The sequence below is a fragment of the Ambystoma mexicanum genome, chromosome 5p (assembly GCF_040938575.1).
Source record: "Ambystoma mexicanum isolate Mex_15411 chromosome 5p, UKY_AmexF1_1, whole genome shotgun sequence".
NCBI classification, from domain to species: domain Eukaryota; kingdom Metazoa; phylum Chordata; class Amphibia; order Caudata; family Ambystomatidae; genus Ambystoma; species Ambystoma mexicanum.
The window spans coordinates 802,862,821-802,869,921 of record NC_090930.1 but is presented as its reverse complement, the minus strand read 5'-3'; the positions used below and the strand labels follow the sequence as shown (position 1 = coordinate 802,869,921).

Genomic DNA, 7,101 nt, shown 5'->3' with positions numbered 1-7,101 from the left:
TGGAACTGTATATACCCTCGTCCATAATCATACCCACCTATGCTGTTTTCCAGGTGGTGCTAGTTTTGCCCATCTGTGTTCGTCCTGGCAGCGATTTTAAAAATCTGCTCACATGGTGGGGATACATCCCCTGTACTACGCCATTTGTCTGGTGGCCGTTCCGAATATGGTGTTGGTTTCAGTGTTTTCTCCTTAGGGTCTTCTAAATATGACCATGTTACCCTTTTTTCTATACTTGGATTTATTGAAGAACCACATGCATCCTCTTCTCTCTGCCTTCTCGTTTTGTTCCCTTTCTTCATCGGATATCATTATACCCCAGCTTGTATGGCTATCGTCCCTGTCCTCGTCATTAAGGTCTAACCTACTTACAGACAGTGCTGTTTGTCTGCCATTATATCATCTAATCTACTTTCTATTCCTTCTGATAAAGAACCCTCATTGTTCCCTTTAGTTTTATAGCCATCCTTGTCCCTCATTTGTCTATATGGATCCCTAATCCTTTTACCTTTACAATCTCTAGCTTGGACTATTGTAACAGCCTCTTTCTAAATCTACCTGCCTCTACTCTCCGCCCTCTGCAACTAATCCAGAACTGGACTGCAAGACTTGTCCTTGGCCTCAAGCCCTGGCTGGGATCGTATCTCTCCAGCTCTGAAATCTCTCCAATGGCTCCCAGTGGATGCAAGGATTAAATTCAAAACCCTCTGCATTGTCCACAAGGCTTTCTGGGGCCTGGGTCCAAAATACCTTCAGCTATCCCTCCACAAATACCTTCCCTCCCGAGCTCTTCGCTCCTCTACCTCCAACTCCCTCAGGGTCAGTCGTTTTTCAAAGACAAGAGCTGGGGGTGGATCTCTGTCTTTGGCTGGGGCCTTTTTTATAACAGCCTCCCTGCCAATCTAAAACTTGAGGATAACCATCTCCGGTTCCGGAAGCACCTCAAGCCCTTCCTCTTTTCTTCTGCCTTCGCTCCCCCTCTCCCCTGCTGATCTGTTCTCTCTTGGCACCGTGCACCTGGCCACCCTCTGTCCTTCGGGCCCAGGTACCTGCTCACCCTGCCACCCTCCCGCACTGCTTCCGGGCCACCCCTTGCACTGGGGGCTGTATCTGTACCCATACAGCCCCCCCTTTTTCTTCCTGTACTTCTCAGACCTACCCTGTCTGCTGCCTTAAACCTAGCACTTGCAAATTGCTGGCTGCATTCCCACTGTTTGTTGCCTTTATTATTTATTTATGGTTACTTATCTGTTTCTCCTCTGCTTCACACTTTCCACTTCTCCCCCTTCCATGCACTTTTCCCCTCCCCCCCTCTCCCATGCACTTGCGCATTCTCAATGTCACTGGGCTTAGTCGCTGTTTTGTTCTCCCCTGTTCCCCTCCCTTTCCTTGTCGTGCTCTGAAACACTTGTGAACGAGGGCGATAGAAATAAATATCAATCAATCAATTCTGCCTCTTGCTCGTTAGCCCATGTCTGTATTCTAGGTATTCCCTGCAGCTCTCTACGGGGCTGTTGTGATCCTCTTCTTCCCACCGTTCTCATGCTGTACTACACATCTGTTAACAAGATAATTTATTTTATCATATTATTGTTCCCTGCTCCCTCTCATTTCATCTTGCCTTCTCATCTCAGTTTTCTTCTTCCTCTCGCCTTCTTTGCAACCTACTTTCTTTCATTCTCTAGGCTTCTATTTCACTGCATTTCTTCTCCTTTATTCCTTCTCTTTCCTTTGTTCCTCATACATTCTTCCTTTTTTCCCTCTTTCTCCTTCTGATCTTTGTATGCTCTTTCCTGTTCCTTTTCTTTCTCTTCCCGTTCTTCTCTTTCTTCCCCCTCTCAAACGCCATGTATTCCTTTTTCGTCTAATTTGGGTAATATCTGTCCTCCCATCCATTTGTTTTGCACTGTAATCCCTTCCTTGGCTCTATCCTTCCACTCTTTTTGTCTCTTCTCTATTTCTGTCTACCTTTTCATTCTCCTTTTTTTTCTTTCTTTTAAAACTTGTATTCAATAATATATATTCTTCCCCCTCTCCTTCCTTTCTGTTTAAACTATAATATAACTGTCCATCATGCTATATAGATGACCTCTTCCCTCGTCTGAAGTTTCTGAGCAGCTAAATAACACTTTACAATGGAGAACCGCTGTGGAGGGGGAGGTTGGGAGAGGGCGCAGCACTAGGGGGAAGAAGCAACATTAGTCAACAACAGTTTTTTGCATACCCTTCACATTTCTCCCATGCTTTTCCAGCTCAGGAAGAGGTCAAAAGGAAGGCAAAGGCATTTTATGAAAAACTTTTGTGCTGCCAGCATGGGGGCCTTGTGGTGGCATTCCGTGTCGCCTCACTGCTTCGGTCCTTTAACGACATTCCTTCTCTGTACACGCACACACACACATAGGTTTGGTTCTGGTTGTGGAAAACTTTAACAGCAGCATCAGACCGGTGTTGTGTTTTGTTTCCAGTTTTCATTGTGCTGCTGTCAAACTGCTGGAGAGCCCAGCATTGTCTGAGGTTGGCTGAGATTGCTCCTTCACTACCGGATAGAAATGAGGGTGATTCATTGCCTCTTTGGCAGTTAACCTTAGCTGATGGTCATATCTCACCAGTTTATCCCGCCTATCCAGGGTTTCCGGACTTACTAGATGCCTGTTCTCACTGTGAACAAAGTTCTCCCAGCATTTCTGAGAGTGCTGTCCCAAGATGTCATTGAAGTGTGGGTCCAGTTCTATATGGTATTTCTTCAGGTACCCATACAATTCATCCGTACCAAGAACCATGGCGATTCAAACCAGCTGATCATAATTGTCTTAACCGTGGAAGAAGGGTTCCTTTCGGAAGATCATACTGGCCAGCATGCATCCTAGACTCCACATGTCCAGGCTGTAATCATACATCTGGTAGTCCACAAGAAGCTCTGGCCCTTTGAAGTACCTGGATGCCACACAGACATTGTACTCGGGCTGGGTGGTAAAACTCTGCTAAACCCCAGTCTATAAACCGCAGCTTCTTCTGTTGGTGATCGATCATAACATTATGTGGTTTGACATCTCTGTGCATGATCCCATGCTGTGACAGTAATCCAAGGCTTTGAGCAGCTCATACATATAAAACCGGATATCAAAGTCTGTCAGGATCTGGTACAGTTGCTTAAAATCGGTGTTGTTGATGAATTCAAACACTAGGGCTTGGGTCTTGGACACAGGGTCCTTGACAGTATCAACGAGCTTGATGATATTGTTCCCCCCTCGCAAATTCTCCAGAATCTTCACCTCACTCTTAATCGTCTTTTTCTTCACTGGCTTCAGAATATTTACAACCACCCGCTCGTAGGTTGTGATGTTAATTGCCTCAAACACTTTGTTGTACTTCCCCCGTCCTTTGGCAGTTGCAGATGTTTGCACTTCTGCTTAATCTAAGAGAAATGTGCTCTTTGTTTATAGCTTATGCTGGTATTTTTTGTTCCCTGCATGAAACTGTTTTCTGCAGCGTTTCAGATCTGCAGCCCTGGTTTATTTCTGAGGTAGTTTTAACATGATCCGACGTCCATCTTTTCATCATGGCCTCTTTACTCGCATTATAGTTTCTACTGCAGCAAGCTTCTATGTAACTCATCTACCTTGCGTTTCTGCATATATACATTTGTTAAGCTCCATCTCTTTATACTTGATTACTTTGTTACTTGTATTACACCTTCATTCTTTATGTATTCTTATATTTTTTCTGTACGTCATTGTGTCTTCCCTTTATGACATCACTTTATTCTCATCGGTTCACACTTAAAGCTCTTCTATATCCAGTGGTGTATGCTGACATTCTTCAACCACGTCAGTGAGAGGGTACATTCAATATGGCTGTCTGAGTGCATAATGTCTCTCATATCTTCGGTGCGGTATTGGAATGATACCTGGTGCCATGCAGAGTCTTCCTGCTTTGCTTCCAGTATGACGGAGGTGAGGGGGCGGGCACTAGAGATAACGTCAGCTGCTTCTCTACACCAGATTCTAGAAATCTATCTGAACAGTCACGAATAACCGATCCAAATTTAAAGTTGTGGGCTGCCCGGGAAGGAATCCCGACTGAGTTGGGGGGGATTGGTGGGGTTGCCTGTGCCATAAAATGCTCTGGTAGGATTTTTACAAATATGTTTGTCTCCAGGGTTATTGGTGATATAGGCCTGCATTAGCTGTGATGAATCCCGAGACATTTTCACTACTTCAGATGGAGAAGCCCCTTTATATGAGGCCACTATGTGAAAGTCCCCCTGGGGGGGTGGTACTCTGTGGGCAGATGTCATGGGGAGGGAGGGACCCTGTTGATGGTAGCGAGTAGCCTTGGAGAACATGGCATCTCTTTAACCCCCAAACCTTCCCTCAAAACCCCTCCAATTTCACACTGCCCAATGTCCTCATGTGTTGTGGCAGCATATCTCCGATCAGAACTACTGGGACGAGGAGGAGATTGTGAATAATGCCGATCACCGACCAGAACGAATGCGTACTTTATAGCCTTCCAAGTGATCCTATTATTCAGCTGTCATTCATTCAAAGGCAGCGATGGAACGGAACCATGGGGGTCTCCGTTGTCGGCTCAGCAGGAACCGAGAGTGTGTCCAGGGATGCGCAAGACTGCAGAGAAGAGAAGCAGATGGTACCCAGGAGGGAAGCACACTTGAGGAGGGAAAATACCTGCCGGGGATTGAAACTGCAGGAGTGCCTCCAAACTGCCGGCGAGACGCATGGCTGACCAGGGAAGGTCCCAGTGAGCCAGGAAAGCCACAGAAGATCCTTGGAGACCCACAAACAACCGCAGGGGGGCGGCCAAGACCCTACAGGTACAAGAGTGGCTTGTCCCAGGGGTCGGGAAACCCAGAGAGTGCTTGAAGGGACGGAAGGAATACCCATGGCAAAGAGTGACCTAGTGAAAAGGTCTGCAAGCCACATCAGGAATATATACCCTGACCACCAATAATAAATGGAGTACAAACTTTGCAGATACTAGTTGCATGCACAGACCATGGCAGGCGAGTATACCAAGGGGGGGGGGGGGAGGAGAGGGGGAGAGGGGGGTTTGTGAGCTGCAGGTCAGCAGTCAAGAGAGACATTTCCCTTTGCAACTTTAGCTTGTGAGGCATAGGTTAGGATTTGGACACAGACAGGACGGCGAACTATACTATGGACATTATGACAGTTTCATTAGCTAGTTTTGTTGAGGCATGGAAACCCCTATTAGAGGTAGTGCTAGTTAGGATTTCCTCCAACCCAACCCCCCCCCCCCCGCTTCCCCAGCTTTTGTTATTAATCAAATTCTTTGCCAATCAACTTAACATCCATCAGTCCTAGTCTCACTCCTACACCCTCACATAGAGTCCTGATTTCCTCCTGCACAGCTGTCCCTTCCGTAGCGATTCTTGCAAGACTGGAGCTTTAGGGAGAGGGAGTGTAGAGATAGCGTTATCATCTATAGTTACTTGGGATTTTAAGGCACTCTGGCTAAATTTGTGCATAGGCTAGCATCTATCCTGGAGCGGTCATGCATCTTTGATGGTGTATCTTTTTAAAACACTTTTTTTATTGAACTCATGAAAGTTTTGACAAAAGTTGTTTGGAGCTGAGCAGCATTCCCTAAGACTGCTGGTGGATCTGTGCTCGTTCCTCAGCATGTCTGTCAGTTGATCCTCTTCCACATACCTATAAGCTTGGACGGGGACAGAGATATATTAAACTTACCGGTCTGCGAATGATCGGAATAAGTCTAACTTATATTTTATAGGCAGGAGCAAGTCTTTATTATCGTATTGTTCCAGTTCCATTTCTAGTGCACGTTTGTCAGTTTCCAGATTATCCATGCTCTGTCTTGGATATTGATACAAAGCCCTCTCAGGTACAACTTCAGCGTTTCCCAGAGTGTGGACATCTGAGGAACCAAGCCAATATTGATGTAAAAAAAAAGGTAGTAATAGCCTTCTCTATATTGCTTTTAAGCCCCACATCTAAAAGGGCATGGGACTTAAAGCGCCACAGAGGACCTTCAACTTCATCATCCTCAACTCCTCCTTAGTCCTATGTAACATGGGTTGAGTATGTAGAATTCATATTCTCTAGAGTTCGGGTGAAATTTCCTCCAAAAGTTTACAAGACCCAAGTCCCCAATGCCCCTGTGGATTTACTGCAAACAGCAAGAGTGCATGGGCTCTTTGCTGGATCTATATAAGGACAAATCAAGGTTGGTATTGAAGTTCTTGACCCATACTATTGTGTGTTAATGTAATTGAAGCATTTTTCGAGAAGATTATAAAATTGGAGGTTGTCAATGTTAAATGCATATATGTTGAATATGATCAGATCGGTGGGGTGAAGGATGCCCAAAACTATGACAAAGCGGCCATTAGGGCCACACTCGTGTGTATGCACTTTAAATCTAAGGGACTTGTGGATCAGAGTAAGTACCACCCCCTGTCCCCTCCCCCATCCTACCTGTAATTGGAGGACAAGGAAGTATCGAATTTTTCTTGGGTGCCATACCTTTTTGAAGGATTAATTAGGCAGGTATGACCATTCACAGGATCTCGTCCCTTCTCCCCGGGGGGCCCTCTTCCCTGTGAGGCTAGGGAGGTGAAGTTGCTACCCAATAGTCTGCCTAGAGGTGGTGGAAAGTGGGACTTCACAGGAAGAGACTCCCCTCATGGGGATAAAGACTCCCTTTCTGTGAATGATCCTTTGGGACCAAGTTCCTATCAGAAATCATGATAACACTGTCTGTTATGGTAATGTCTCTTCGGTATTTGATCCAAAAATTAATATGACCCGGACTTGCCTTACCATAGAGGAGGCATATAGATTAGATTATCTCAACAGCAGTAAAGAAGGACTTAGTCTTTACGCTGGGGAGGATCCAGCCATAGGAAATAAAGAGCGAGAAAGGACTGGGAAATGGAGAGAGTGGCCGGCGTGAAGCCAGCCCAGCCTGGGAAGTTCGAACCTGGCAACATGAAGCTGCAAGTACACATGTGGAGTGGAGAGGAATTCCAAGAACGGCCGGCTGAGTGCTGCATTAGAAGCCAAGCTCCTGACCAGTGAAAGAGTGGGAAAGAAGCAAGTG

General features: G+C 45.9%; 1 pseudogene; it reads right to left on the bottom strand.

The window, feature by feature from the left end:
• Positions 1–2,392: 2,392 nt before the first annotated feature.
• On the bottom strand, positions 2,393–4,740 carry LOC138481593 (casein kinase II subunit alpha' pseudogene; annotated as a pseudogene).
• Positions 4,741–7,101: the final 2,361 nt, after the last annotated feature.